We start from the raw sequence: 16594 nt of genomic DNA, 5'->3' as shown, positions 1-16594 counted from the left end.
CATAAAAATAAAATAAAATAAAATAAATATATAAAATAGCAAAAATTGTTCTCATATTCTTAAGTAGAGCAATTACAAGACACAATTAATAATTACATAGCCTCCAAAATCCCAGCTGATCTGCATAGAAAGTATCTACAACAAATGTGTATTTAGAATAGATGGCATGCATCCAATTTATCAGAGGAAAAACATATTAACATAAATGATTTAAAATAATCAGAGCAAGAATTCTAACGGCTATAACAAAGATAGACACATAATTATTAAGAGACATTTTCCAAGATAAGTGCAGAATGAATACCTTACACATATTTGTTTTATTTATACTACATTGAGCATTTTATGTATACTACTACATTTGTTTACCTGGTTAACCAACTTTTATCTATAAAGTAAGTAAATCAGACAAAACATAATCTGATACCATTTGTTACATTTCAAATAATATCAAGTAAAATATAAACTTGTTGATGTGAATAAGTGATGAAGTTTTGACAGAGCTATTTGGGGTGAACAGTATTAAATACAAAGACACTTGAAATATTTCATAAACGTGTGTCTCAGAATAAAAACATCAAAGTATAATTTGATGAGCACAAGCTCTTTAAATTAACAGCAGCTGACAGCACCATAAAGCAACAGAAATTCTGTTGCCTGTTATAATCAACCTAAACTAGCAACAAATTCAAAATTCACATAAAGTGCCAGTTACAAAATAATTATTGTAACAGATTTTATTTTAGTAACTACAAAAACATTACATTTACATTTATTCAGAAAATATATATATATACACACACACATATAAAATGGAGAGATATATGTAAATCTAAAGAATACATGACATTTGGGTGTTTTTTTCTTAGAAAAAGTAACATATTATTATCTACTTTGTTTCATTTCCACTTTAATTTTCTATAAAAATGATAGCTAAATATTGGAAATCAGCCTCCAAACCTGATAATAAAGGAATTATTGTCCCATACTTATTTCCTGTTACTGTGTACATTCTTTTCTCAATTTGAGATATAAAACAATTCAAGCTATCAAATTTTCTGTATTCAGTCTTAAGATAGGGTAGATCCTTTCAGTTTATCATAGAAAATAATTCCATGGAGAAGTACATATAACACTGATGGTCACTACACAGCTATCCCCAAGTTTATAAGGAGTACCTTACACATAAATGATCAGTGGAAGATGTAAACAGCACCATGCCTGGCTCTGTCATCAAATAAAGGGATGACCTTAGGTAGGTATCTTGCTTTTCAGTGCTTCATTTGTTTTTAACATATTTTCTGTCCCATCAATCTCACAAAATATTGTGAAGCTTAAGCAAGATAAAGAATTTAAAATATTGTTTAAGAAAAGATGAAGAATATTATTATAATAGAAAATTTGAAATCACTCAGTATTAATTAAATATTAAAATGTCTAAGCTAAGTCATTTCCTAATAAGAGCCTAAACAGCTGAGGTTATTGAGAATTTAATTTAAACTTTAGTTATGATAAAAAGTCAAAATTACATATTATTGCCACTTCAAGCAGTATTCAAATTATCCTGATTTCATAGCCTGGTAGCACTATGTATTAATACATTAGCACTGAAAGAATTCTAACTATACCATTTCATGTGAAAAAGTAAGTTGCTGTTTAAACTTCTTATCTAATTACGAAACAGATTCTCCTTATTTTTTTAAGTTTTTAAATTTTATCTACATCTTGAAAACACCTAAGCCTTGAAAACAGGCTAAACTTTATCATTCACAGAGATCTAATCCCCTGGCACTTATAAAATAATAATCTTGTATATTGTATTTCAATATTCCTCTTAAGAGAAGAAAACTGAGCAGAAAAATGGTACTTTAAACACAGAATACTAACCAACATAAGCACAGTTGGTGGCCCAGGTTTATTTAAGAGAATCAGCATCTGCATTATGTTTCTATTCCAGGAAACCCCTATTTATTTGCAAATACTGTTCTGTTTCTCAAACAGTCAGAAAATCCAAGTTCTTCATATCCCTGGCTTGCCAAGCCAATGTAGTGCATGAACAACTTGCCTTAACTACAGCCTTTTCTATCCAATACTATTACCCTTTTCCTAATTGTTTCAAAAACATTAAGTAATGGTATCAGCAAGATTGTCTATATCATAGGATTTTTACTTGAAAATGTATACCATATTTCCTGTCTTTATTAAAAATTGATTTTAAGGCTGGGCACAGTAGCTCATGCCTGTAATCCCAGAACTCTGGAAAGCCGAGACGGGCGGATCATCTGAGGTCAGAAGTTGGAGACCAGTCTGGCCAACATACTGAAACCCTGTCTCTACTAAAAATACAAAAATTAGCCGGGCATGGTGGTGTGTGCCTGTAATCCCATCTACTCAGCAGGCTGACGCAGCAGAATGGCTTGAACCTAGGAGGCAGAGGCTGCAATGAACAGAGATGGCACCACTGTACTCCAGCCTGGGCAACAAGAGAGAAGCTCCATCTCAAACAAACAAACAAAAAAAATTGATTTTAAATAGAAGAAATAAATCTAGATAAAGTTTAGGGCTTTGTCACTATGTTGTTAAAAAGAAAAAAAGTTTTTGTTTTTGCTTTGGTTTGTTATTTGTTGTTCTTTTTTAATTAGGAAGTTATTACTTACTCAGGGAATCTAATTTACTTGCTATTAGACATATTTTTATCTATAGTCATAAACTTTCTTTTGTAGAAAATTGTGTAATGGGAGCAAATTTTTTCAGTCTATTTTATGAGGCTATCCTTGAGGCTGCCAAGGGATCCTGGAAACTAGTGTAAGGCTGCTGGTAATCCTTCCAGAAGTTTCAGGCACTCAGCATACTTTAAATATTTTAAGTAGGCAGGAGCTTCTGTGAGCTAATGACCAAATAATTTTGCAGAGTTTGGTTTATAGGCTGATAAATGTAGTGAGTAAGCCCTGAAAAAATACCATAAATTAGCTTCAGGTCTGACTGATAGGGAAACAGATCTTTGCATGAATAAAGATAAAAAATTGGGGGCCGGGCGCGGTGGCTCAAGCCTGTAATCCCAGCACTTTGGGAGGCCGAGACGGGCGGATCACGAGGTCAGGAGATCGAGACCATCCTGGCTAACCCGGTGAAACCCCGTCTCTACTAAAAACTACAAAAAAAAAAAAAAAAAACTAGCCGGGCGAGGTAGCGGTGCCTGTAGTCCCAGCTACTGGGAGGCTGAGGCAGGAGAATGGCGTGAACCCGGCAGGCGGAGCTTGCAGTGAGCTGAGATCCGGCCACAGCACTCCAGCCTGGGCCACAGAGCCAGACTCCGTCTCAAAAAAAAAAAAAAAAAAAAAAAAAAGATAAAAAATTGGCCGGGCACGGTGGCTCACACCTACAATCCCAGCAATTTGGGAGGCCGAGGCACGTAGATCACCTAAAGTAAGGAGTTTGAAACCAGCCTGATCAACATGGCGAAACCCTGTCTCTATTAAAAATGTAAAAATTAGCTGGGCATGGTGGCGGACTCCTGTAATCCCAACTACTCAGGAGGCAGAGGCAGGAGAATCACTTGAACCTGTGGGGCAGAGATTGCAGTGAGCCGAGAGTGTGCCATTGCACCCCAGCCTAGGCAACAGAGCAAGACTCTGTCAAAACAAACCAACAAACAAAAAAGATAAAAACTTAAGTTAAACCCAGGAAATCCACTCACAGCCTAAACCAAAGTGTCTGCTGTAATAACCACATCACACTAAAGGTTAAACTAAGAGACAAAGAAGCCAACAAATATAGTGCCAAATAAATGCTTTTTAATGGAAGATAGCAGAAGAGAAGAAATAAACAAAACTGAAGAAAAACAACAAAAAATGTCCTCATTTGTATATCAACTAAGGAAAGGGAGAATATTGATAATATAAAGTTCAATTCTTAGGAGGGAACCTAACATAGGCTGTAAAAGAAAACGTTTCAGTTACTTTGTCATAATTTGAGTCTGGGTTCCAACACTCACTAATTGTACAACTTGATTCAAGTTAAATGTTCAAGGCCTTGGTTTTCCTATTCACAAAATGTGAATAGTAGTAGTTACCTTGTAAGACTAGGATGAGTACAGGGATGTAACATGCAACCTCTTATAACTGTGCCTGGCACACAAGAACTCATTATACATTAGTTATTATTACTAGTAGTAACACTTATATTGTTATCATCAGAAACATCATTGAAAGTGCCAGAGAAAATAATGAGGATTCTCCCTGCCCACCCTTGAGGAAACATTGCATGCTCAGTGTGTAGGCATTCAGGGGATTGGAGAACAAGAGCACCACATAGCAGAACTATTTTAGATGTAGTTTCTAACGTGGTATGAGTTACACAAGGTTTTACAATAGCAAAAACCTATTAAACTGTGCACTTAAGATCAATGCATTTCACTCTGTGTAAATTGTACCTCCCTTTTAAAGGTAAATAGGTACCATATGATTCCCTGATATCGTCAACTTTTGAATTAAATAAATTGTAGTCACAAGTTCACCAGATAAGAGAGCTTCTACTTAATGCCTTTCTGATCTCATTTCCTACCATGTTCACCATCAGTCACTTAGGTCTCCTGGCTGTTGCTTAAATATGCCAATTACTAGCTTGCCTCAGCGCATGTGTGATTGTGCTTTCTCCCCCTAGTCGTAGGTTCATGGCTCCCTGCTCTTGTTTCCTTCAGATCTTCCTTCCTGCTTAAATGTCACATCACCAAGAGCTTTCCTAACAGCCTATATAAAACAGCACACACACTTTACTCACTCTCTTATCTTCTCACCCCACCTAACTTTCCTTCTTAGCAATTGTCACCCCCAATTTACTGAAAAATTGTGGGTTTTTTGTTTCTTATTTGTCCCACTTTCTTAAGTGGTAAGCTATATGAGAACGGGATTACACTTCTCTTACATACACCCTCTCTAACTCCAATATATTTAAATTTTAAAACTACAGCACTTGTTGTTATGGGCTGAATTGCCCTTGCCTGCCACATTCCAAAACTTCATGGGTTCAAGTCCTAACCCCTAGTATCTTAGAATGGAACCATATTTGGAAATAGGGGATTTAAAAAGGTAATTAGATGAAATGAGGTGAGATGGGTGGACTCTCATCTAATCTGACTGGTACCCTTCAAGGAGGAGATTAGGACACAGGAAAACCCCGTGAAGACACAGAGAGAAGGCAACCATTTGTCAATCACAAAAAGAGGCCTCAGAATAAAATCAACACTGCTGACATCTTGATTTTGGACTTCTAGCCTCCAGAACTGTGAGAGAAAATACATTTTTGTTGTTTAAGGCACCCAGTCTGTGGCATTAATTATAGCAGTCCCAGTAAAGGAATACATTGGCTAGTTAAACCCACTTTCCTGTACTTCACTTCTACATGCAAACAGGTGAACTTGGCTGGCACGAAACTCCCAAATTATTTCACCTCTTCTCATTTTAAATCTATGCCCACATTGCAGTGGAGTCCAAATCAATCTCCATCTTTCAGACAACAATTTTGCAGTTTATTTGACTTCCTCATATTGTCATCTCCACACTTGCTTTTTCTCATGGCTGATCACTATGCATCTACATTTAACAGAGAACATACAAACAATCAGGAGAGAATTTTGCATACTACCATGTTAAATGTATCACTTGCTTGTTTCTAATACCACCATACCAAATTTGGCAAGTCCAGCTGTTACCATGGTGAACTGTCCCTTTAAGCCCCCTGCCCTCACATATTCAAGGATTTGACTTTTCTGCATTAGTTTATCTTTTCTCACAAGTCATTATTACCAACATGCAAAGATGTTATATTTATAATAATATTTAAATAAAGTAATTTCACCACACATCTCTTTTCAGGTACCCCTACATCCATCTATTCACGTGTAATGTAAAACTTTTGAAAATAATTATGTATGTCTATATATCCCTATCCTCCCATTCCCTCTTAAACTTTACAGGCTTTAGGTCCTGCCACTATGTGGAAATCTTATGTGACAAGTTACACAAGGTTTTACAATACCCTGACAAGGTCAGGGTCAAATCCAATGATCAATTCTTAATCATTATATTACAAAAATCCTCAGCAGCATTTGGTACAGGTTGGCCAAAAACTGTGTACTCCTTTCTAGCAACTTGTTTCTTTCACATTGCATATTTGATTGTGCAGCAAATTCTGTTGGCTCCACTTTCAGATTTGTGCCACTTTTCACCAATTCCCCACCACTACAACTACAGACCAAGCAGCCACCAGGATTGTGAAATGCTGCCTTAGATTGTTTTAAAAAAGTTTCATTGAGATATAATTCATATATCTGATAATTCACTCATTGTATCATTCAAAGTATACAATGCAATATAGTCACACAGTTGTGTGTCTATTACCACAATCAATTTTAGAGCATTTCCTTTCCTCAAAAAGTAAACCACTCCCCTTTGCTAGAACCCTAAATCCTACCATCATCCATAGACATAGGTAATCACTAATCTGATTTATTGTCTATGAATTTTCCTATTTTGAATGTTTCATATAAATTGAATCATACAATATGTTGCCTTTGTGACTGTCTTCTCTCACTTAGCACAATGTTTTCAATGTTCATTCACGATGTAGCATATACGAGTACTTCATTTCTTTTTATTGCCACATAATACTCCATTATACAGCTATATACATTTTATTTATCCATTCATCAGTGGATGCACATTTATGTTGCTTCTACCTTTTGACTATCATGAAAAATTTAAGCTGTGAACATTTACATACAAATTTTCTGTAGTCATGTTTTCATTGTTCTTGGGTATATACCTAGGTGTAGAATTGCTTGATCATCTGCTATGCCTTAGCATCTTAAATGTACCCTCATTATAATCTATTCTTCACACAAAAGGCAGGTGGTTCCTGTTAAAATTTAAATTTAATGGCCGGGCGCAGTTGCTCACACCTATAATCCCAGCACTTTAGGAGGCCAAGGTGGGCAGTTCACAAGGTCAGGAGATTGGGACCATCCTGGCTAACACAGTGAAACCCCGTCTCTACTGAAAATGCAAAACATTAGCCGGGCCTGGTGGTGCACGCCTGTAGTCCCAGCTACTCAGGAGGCTGAGGCAGGAGAATCGCTTGAACGTGCAGGTTGCACGTTGTAGGTGCAGGTTGCAGTGAGCCGAGATCATGCCAATGCACTCCAGCCTGGGTGACAGAGTGAGACTCTGTCCCAAAAAAAAAAAAAAATTTAATTTAATTTAATTAGTTATCTTCCCTGTTCTGCTCATTATTGATCAACAGCTTTTATCACATTTAAAATAAATTGTAAATCCTATCCTTGGCCTGAAACACAAGTATTGGTCAACACTAAGAAGGGATGGCAGGAATAAGAATATTTATGGCTCTCTTTGATAAAGGTGCCTACATCACCATCCTACCTGGTTTCAGGTTACAGGGCTGCTGTTTCAGGCCAATCAGTCACTTCCAGCCATACCACTATGGCCCATGAAACTAAACTGGGTCATATTTGCTGGTTTCCAGACCCATCTACAGTCTGGCAATGTTGTGCCGTTTGTTGCAAAGGCCACCTAATAATATAATGATAGTCAAGGTATTAGATTTTCCAAACTCAATGCTCAAGTCTATTATATAAAATGGCATAGTATTTTTATATAACCTATGCACATATTCCCGTAGTCCTTAAGTCATTTCTAGATTATTCATAACACCTAATACAATGTAAGTGCTATGCAAATAGTTGTTATGCTAAATTGTTTTTATCTGTGATTTTATTGTTGTGTTTCTACTTTTACCGTGTTATTTTGCAAATATTTTCAATCCAAGGTTACTTGAATCTGCGAATGCAGAAACTGCAAACACAGATGGCTAACATTACTGCTAACTGAATCCCTCTACCATGGCCTATGTGGGCAAACATGGGAGGTATAATGGGTCTCTATATATTTTGTAAAAATGTCTCTGTTCCTCTTGCATTTAACACTTTCATATGAAAGCTCTGGGTTAGATTAATAGAGGACTGGAGAGAAGAAAAGCAAAGTTATACTGAAATAGGGCACACAAAATGTCATGGCTGTGGAGAAAGCAATAATTCTGACATCTGGGGAAGAAATGGCTTGTACACCAAGAGTTGTGGGGAAGGGGATGGGTTAATTAACGCTGTGTTTGTCACCTAGATCCAGAATCAGAGCCTGGCAAAATAATCATATGGCCTGCCTGAGTGAAGTAGCATCTGTGGCTGACAATCCAGCCTGCTGTTCCATTTGTCATCTCTTCCAAGTGCTATGAAACAGAAAAACTCATGTGGGCATGGCCAGTCCTAAACTGCTCTGCTGTGCCTGATGCCATAAATGGCTGCTCCCAAAAAGATACCCTTCCTCCCACCTAAACAAACACAAGAACTTACATAACATTTTTTCTATCTGGCTGATAGAAATTCACTTGCTTCTCCTGATATCTGAGCACTTTGGCTTATGCCATGTATACAATCCAGGCTACAACTCTTCAGTAACATGGCACATGCTTAATCAGACCAATGTAATGATGATCCAAATAAAGTTTAATAAACAATCCTGATTGGACAGACTTGTATCCCTTTGGGCTATACGTTTGTACATGAGCAGAGTGAGCCATGGACTCTCTCTCCATGGAAATTCAGATTCTATTAAATCATCTATTGCAATGGTGAACAAAGATAAGCAGTTATATGTAAACTCCCTTGTATCAGTTGTGCTGGATAATACATTGTTCTTAGACTACTACAGTTTGGCTTTATAGAATAAAACCTATTGATATCCTCTTAGACTTATTTACAGTGACTGAGTACAGGACCATGGGGAAACATGAGTAAAGTCAAAACTCCAGGTTGGCCTAATCCTGTTGTTAGAAGTTCTGTTCATAATAGCCTTATGTAAATACTGTATGAGGAAAAACTAAGTGAATCTGACCCCAGCCACTGTCACATTATTTAGGGTGTTCAATGGAGTGCCATACTCACATGAAAATTCACCAGAAGCCAACATTATGGAAGATCAAGAGTGGGTATCATTGAGAGACATTCCTTCACTCTCATAAATTCCTAATACTTCCTGCTGGGGATGCCAACACTGTAAGGCCCCAAACACTCCAGGCCACTTTTCATAATTGTGTTTGCAGTAAGGAATACTGAAAAACGAGGTGAGAAAAAACGGCTACTGTTTGTCCCATCTGGGACAAACACAGGAAGCAAGTGGAACTCACACAAATACATATTGTACTTCTATAGTCATACCATCTTCATAGAATGGATATCCCTATATGCAAGCATGTGTGAAAAGACCAATATGTGACAAACTGCATTGACACATGACATCTGATGGCTCATGTACTTCCTGTGCCATGAGTAAAAAATGTCCTTTGCTCTAATACAGAAGTCTATTCTGCCAAAATCCATGAAATAATAACTAGCTAACTTTTAGCTTTTATGTCAGGTGAAATCAAATTCCAGACCCTTCACAGACCTGAAATCATCACACACAGAAAAAGCAGGATATATGCATGTGTGTCTGTGTAAATTTTCATATTTCCAGAAAATTTCTAGAAAGATACACTCACTAAACTTGCTAATCTCTGAACAACAGAATTTGCAGTCTTCTGTAAGCTTGAATTTTTACTATAAGCATGTATTACATTAAGAATAAAACAACCACTTTAATTATAAAAACTAAAATATTCCTTTCATTTATCCTACAGATACAATTTAGTGCCCACATAAGTGCCAACACTGTGCTAAGGCACTAAAGATAAATTCAGAAAAATCCTCTGAGATACTATAAAAGATGACCATCCCCAAGACATGCAGTCATCAGATTCTCCAAGGTCAACACACACAAAAAAATGTTAAAGGCAACTAGAGAGGAAGGGCATGTCACCTACAAATGGAACACCATCAGGTTAATAATGGATCTTTCAGTAGAAACTTTATAAGCCAGAAGAGATTGTGGGACCTATATTCAGCATTCTTAAAGAAAACAAAGTCCAACTAAGAATTTCCTATCCAGCCAAATGAAGCTTCATAAGAGAAAGAAAAATAAAATCCTTTTCAGACAAGCTCATGGAATTTGTCATCACCAGACTCACCTTACAAGAGGTCTTTAAGGGAGTGCTAAACATGAAAATGAAAGACCATTACTTGACACACACACACACACACACACAAACTCACTTAAATAAATAGCCCACTGACACTATAAAATACCTACCATGATCAAGTTTACATAACAACAAGCTACTATAACAACATGATGACAGGATCAAATCTACACATATCAGTACTTACCTTAAACATAAAGAGGCTAAACATTCCCACTTAACAGGATAAACACCCCACTTAACAGGCACAAAGTGAAGATTTGGATAAAGAAGCAAGACTCAAGCATATGCTGACTTCAGGAGACTCATCTTACATGCAATGATACTCATAGGCTCAAAGTAAAGGTATGGACAATAATCTACCAAGCAAATGGAAAGTCAAAAAAATATTGAGCTGCTATTCTAATTTCAGACAAAACAGACTTTAAAGCAACAAAGATCAAAAAAGACAAAAGAAGGACATTATATTTGTTACCAACACTGGGACACAGAAATTCTCTTGAACCTACAAAGAGACTTAGATAACCACACAATAACAATGGAAGATTTCAACACGCAACCAACAGTATTAGACAGATCATTTAGGCAGAAAACTAACAAAGAAATTTAGGACCTGAACTCAACATTTGACCAAATGTACCTAACAGATATATACAGAACTCTTCACCCCTTAAAAACAGAAGATATATCCTTTTCATCTGCACATGGCAAATACTCTAAAATCAATCACATGTTCACCCATAAAGCAATTATAAACAAATTTTTTAAAAGCTGAAATCATACCAACCACACTCTCAAAACACAGAGCAATAAAAACAGACATCAATTGGGCCAGGCACACTGGCTCATGCCTGTAATCCCAGCATTTTGGGAAGCCAGCGTGAAAGGATCTCTTGAGGTCAGGAGTTTGAGACCAGCCTGGCCAATATGGTGAAACCCCATCTCCACTAAAAACACAAAAATTAGTCAGGCATGGTGGCAGGACCCTGTAATCTCAGCTACTGGGAAGGCTGAGGCAGGAGAATCACTTGAACCCAGGAAGCAGAGGTTGCAGCGAGCCAAGATTGTGCCATTGCACTCGAGGCTAGGTGACAAGAGCAAGACTCTGTCTCAAAAAAAGAAAAAAAAAAAAAAAAACGAAGAAGATCTGTCAAAAGCATACAGTTACATGGAAATTAACCTGCTCTTGAATGACTTTTGGGCAAACAATGAAATTAAGGTAGAAATCAAGAAATTCTTTGAAACTATGAAAAACAAAGATGTAACACACCAGAATCTCTGGGACACAGCTAAAGCAGTATTAAGAAGAAAGTTTATAACACACATGAAAAAGTTTAAAAGATCTCAAATTAACAACATAACATCACTCCTAAAGGAATGAGTAAAACAAGGGCAAACTGACTTCAAAACAAGCAGAAGGAAGGAAATAACCAGAAACAGAGCTAAACTAAACTAAATTTAGATGTGAAAAACCACAGAAAAGATCAATGAAGCCAAAAGTTGGTTCTTTGAAAAAATAAATAAGATTAATAAACCACTAATTAGAATAATAAAAAGGGAGAGAAAATTAAACACAGTCATAAGTGACAAAGGAGACATTATCACTGAATGCACAGAAATACAAAAAACCCTCAGACACTATTGTAAACACCTCTATTAACACAAACTAGAAAACCAAAGAAATGGATAAATTCCTGAGTGAGTTCCAAAATTGAATAAGTAATAAAAAACCTACCAACCAAATAAAGCCCTGGATGAGAGGGATTAACAGTCAAATTCTACCAGACATATAAAGAACTGGTGCCAATCTTACTGAATCTCTTCCCAAAAATCGAGGAGGAAGAAACCCTCCCTAACTTACTCTGGAGGCCAGTATCATTATCATACCAAAACCTAAAAACAAACACAATGAAAAGAGAAAACATCAGGCCAATATCCATGATGACCAGAGATGTAAAAATCTTCATAGAGGTTTAAAAGCAACATACTAGCAAACTGAATCCAGCAGCACATCGAAAAGTTAATGCACTGTGATCAAGTAGGCTTTATCCCTAGGATGCAAGATTGGTTCAACATACTTGAATCAATAAATGTGCTTCAACACATAAACAGAACAAAAAATAAAAACCACATGATCATCTTGATAGGCACAAAAAAGGCTTTCAATAAAATTCAATATGCCTTCATGTTAAAAACCTTCAACAAACTAGGCATGAAATGAATGCACCTTAAAATAAGCACCACCTATGACAAAACCACAGCCAACATCACGCTGAATAGGCAAAAGTTGGAAACGTTCTCCTTAAGTTCTAAAAGAAGACAAGGAAGCCCACTCTCACTACTCATATTCAGCATCATACTGGAGTCCTAGTGAGAATAATCAAGCAAGAGATTGAAATAAACTATCCAAATAGAAAGAGAGGAAATAAAACTATCTCTGTTTGTGGACAATAGGATTTTATACTAGAAAACCCTACAGTCTCTGCTAAAAGGCTACTTTCAGCAAAGCTTCAGCATACAAAATCAATGTACAAAAATCAGTAGCACTTTTATATACCAATAATGTCAGAGCTGAGATCTAAATCAAAGAGGCAATCCCATTCACAACAAACACACACACACACACACACACACACACACACACACACACACACTCAGGAATACAGCAATACAGCTACCCAGGGCAATGAAATATCTCTACATTGAGAATTACAAAACACTGCTGAAAGAAATCAGAGATGACACAATGGTTAAACAGTCTATGCTCATGAATAGGAAGAATCAATACTGATAAAATGGCCATACTGCCCAAAGTCATGTACAGATTCAATACCAATCCCATCAAACCAGCAAGGACATTCATCACAGAATTAGAAAAAAAAACCTATTCTAAAGTTCATATGGAACCAAATAAGAGCCCAGATAGCCAAAGCAATACTAAGCAAGAAAAACAAAGCCAGAGGAATCACACCACCTGACTTCAAACTACACCACAAGACTAAAACAGCATGGTACTTACTGGCATGAAAACAGACATAGACCAGTGGAATAAAAGAAAGAACCCAGGAATAAAGCCTTACACTTACAGTCATCTGATCGTCAACAAAGTCAAAAAAACTAGCAATGAGGAATGGACTTCCTATTCAATAAATGATGCTGAGATAACTGGCTAGTCATATGCAGAAAATTGAAATTCCTTTCACCATATGTAAAAGTCAACTCAAGATAGACTATAGACTTACATGCAAAACCCAAAACTATAAAAACTCTAGAAGATAACCTAGGAAATACTACTCTGGACATAGGTCCTGGCAAAGATTTCATGATGAAGATGCCAAAAGCAATTGCAACAAAAACAAAAATTGCCAAGTGGGACTTAACCAAAGAGCCTCTGCAAAGCAGACAACCAACAGACAACCTTCACAACCCTCAGAAATGAAGAACATATCTACAAACTATGCATCCATCAGAGGTCTAATATTCAGAATCTCTAAGGAACTTAAATAAACAAGCAAAAAACAAACCCCATTAAAAAGTGGACAAAGGACATGAACAGACACTTCTCAAAAAAAGGCATGCATGTGACCCACAAACATGAGAAAAAAATGATAAACATCACTAATAATTAGAGAAATGCAAATCAAAACCACAATGAGATACCACCTTACACCAGTCAGAATGGCTATTAACAATTCAAAAATAACATGCTGGTGAAGTTGCAGAGAAAAGGGAACGTTTATACACTGCTAATGAGAATGTAAATTAGTTCTGCCAATGGGGAAAACATTTTGAAGATTTCTCAAGGAGTTTAAAACAGAACTACCATTTGACATAGCAATTTCATTAGTAGGTATACACCCAAAGGATTATAAATCATTTTACTATTAAGACATATATATGTGTATGTCCATTGCAGCACTACTCACAAGAGCAATGACATGGAATCAACCTAGATGCCCATCACTGGTAGACTAAATAAAGAAAATGTGCTACATATACACCATGGAATACTATACAGCCTTAAAAAGAATGAAACCGTGTCTTTTGCAGCAACATGGATGGAGCTGGAGGCCATTGTCCTAAGAGAATTAACACAGGAACAGAAAAACCAAATACAGCATGTTGTCACTTACAAGCATAAGCTAAACACTGAGTACACATAGACATAAAGGAGAAAAAATAGACACAAGGGCCTGCCTGAAGGTGGAGGGTATGAGGAGGTTAAGAACTGAAAAATTACCTTTTGGGTACTATTCTCATTACCTGGGTGATGAAATAATCTGCACACCAAACCTCCACAACATGTAATTTACCCATGTAACAAATCTCCACCTGCCCCCGTAAACCTAAAACAAATGTTGGAAAGAAAAATAAAATAAAATGCAGATTTCAATAGAGTAGGGCTGGGATAAGCCCAGCACATGTCTAACAACCTGGGGTGATGCCAGCGCTGTGGCCCACTCGACCTCACCATATCTGATAGGCAAGTTCTGTGATGTATTTTCAACTTTTCTCTTGAATTAAATAAAAATAAATATAAACACGAGAATGAAATAAAACAGACAACAAGACACAATTCCTGCCTTCTGTCTTAGGATCCAGGATGGGAGATAGACAAAAGCAGTGGATTAGGGATAAGAAAATGATGTATGAAACATATGGAGTAATTCCAATATGTAAAACTCTTAACAGATAGTTTTTATACATAACTACTAATGTTGAGAGAATGAAGTGGCAAACAATACTTGGCTACAGAGTGAGTGAAATAAGGCAGGAGCTAAATTTACAGAGAATGTTTAGAAAGCAGTAACATTTTTATAAAGCAGATGCCCTGTATATCAAGGCAATTTGTTACACATAGCTCCCTTCAGCCATGCTTGAATTTAGGGATATTCACTCTATGAAGATGCTATGGCTGTCAAAACCTAAAATATATGATAGTGGGGCTTTAAAAGGAATAGATAATTATTAAAATATAATGAAATTAAGAAGTCCTCCTAAAGAAAGCTTTTAAAAAGGAATATATGAGCCTCAAAAACATAATGAAATTAAGTGATTTTGAAAATCCTATTCATCAACCTAAAAATTTCTCATGGTTCATTTGATATAGCATTTAATGACTGCTCAGTATTCATCTTATAACATGGCAAACCAATGATTCAAGCTTGTTCATTAATAGTCGCCAAGAGGGGAAGGGAAAAATTCAGAATGTTCAAGTAGATATAAAACTAGAGATTTAAAACAACACTAGAGCATTTAGACGGTTCCCAGCAGACATCTGTCAGCTAGCTGGCTATCTTCTGCCATAAATCTCCTGATTAAAAAGAAAATAAATGTTTCCACTGAGACATCAAATCATTAGAAAATCTAAACCTCAGCTTCCTAGTTGGCCTTAAGGCTTCTGAATTCTTCATGACAAAATATGTAAGGAATGTATTACAAGCGTTCTTTCTTTGAAATGTGTAGAATAATGTGGTTATTTCTTATGTAGGCTTCTATTTCAAAACAGGGGCATTTATTTGTAGAAAATAATGAGGAATAATATTATATTATCTTGTAAAATTATGTGAGAGTCACTCCGACTACTCTGGTTGACAATTAATGGGGGAGAGAAAGTGAAATAAAGTCAAACAAAAGCACAGAACCCTAGACACAAAAGAACCCCTAGTAGCACACAGGAGAGACGAAGAAGGGGCTTTTACAGGGTACTCTAGAGGCATACTAAAATTGCACAAATGTAAACAAAGTTTTATTTGTCTGCTCCTATATTTTAATGATTGATTTTTAATCACATCTTATCCACGGAATAAATGCACTCTTTTCTTAAACTAGATAATAAAGTATTAATAGGTGAAATAGTCATCTTCTCCCTCTGGGGAAAAAAACAAAACAATTCATTAAAGCTTATATGAACGTACTTCATAATTTGACTTTCAGCTTTGGTTTTTTTCCTGCAAACTTCCTGGTAAAGTTATTATTCATAAGTTAAGTGCCTTAAAAGACAGGCAATTAGAGGAAAGAAGTAAATAATTACGTAAAGAACTAAATATTCCAAATATTGAATACTCGCCAATTAATTAACAGTAAAGTAAAAGTATCAAGTCCCCATGGACTTAAAATTCATATTCTTATTAGCAAAGCAAACTTGTCATATAACATTGCTAAAGATGATAATTTGTTAATCAATATAAAGCAACTAATATAATGGAGTGTATAATCCATTAATAGAAAACACAGAGAAGCTATAAAGTAAGAAAATCTGCCACAAATACAGGAGAAAAGGAAAAATGTAATGCAAGATGTAACAGGTAAGGAGAGATTACCATTATGTGTACAGGTCATGAAATCCAACCTCTAAACAAAGCAACATTTCCCCTATCATCTGGCAAAACTTCTAATTAATTTAATTAATAATTGTGCATATTAAAGGACTATAAATTAAAATTAA

General features: G+C 36.1%; 1 protein-coding gene across 8 annotated transcripts in view; it reads right to left on the bottom strand.

Annotated features, from left to right (window-relative positions):
- The window catches only part of GALNT13 (polypeptide N-acetylgalactosaminyltransferase 13), a 594017-nt gene that overhangs the window by 518465 nt on the left and 58958 nt on the right, over positions 1 to 16594 (bottom strand). The window contains exon 3 of one of the 8 annotated variants that reach the window (XM_031936435.1): positions 3422 to 3632. The exons of the other annotated variants lie outside the window; for them this stretch is intronic. The gene's annotated coding sequence lies outside the window, so the exon portion shown is untranslated. The remainder of the gene's footprint in view (positions 1 to 3421; positions 3633 to 16594) is intronic. 8 annotated transcript variants of the gene reach the window in all.

The sequence above is a fragment of the Piliocolobus tephrosceles genome, chromosome 11 (assembly GCF_002776525.5).
Source record: "Piliocolobus tephrosceles isolate RC106 chromosome 11, ASM277652v3, whole genome shotgun sequence".
In the NCBI taxonomy this organism is placed as follows: Eukaryota; Metazoa; Chordata; class Mammalia; order Primates; family Cercopithecidae; genus Piliocolobus; species Piliocolobus tephrosceles.
Note: the sequence above shows the minus strand (reverse complement) of the source record. Positions and strands in the feature narration are given on the sequence as shown.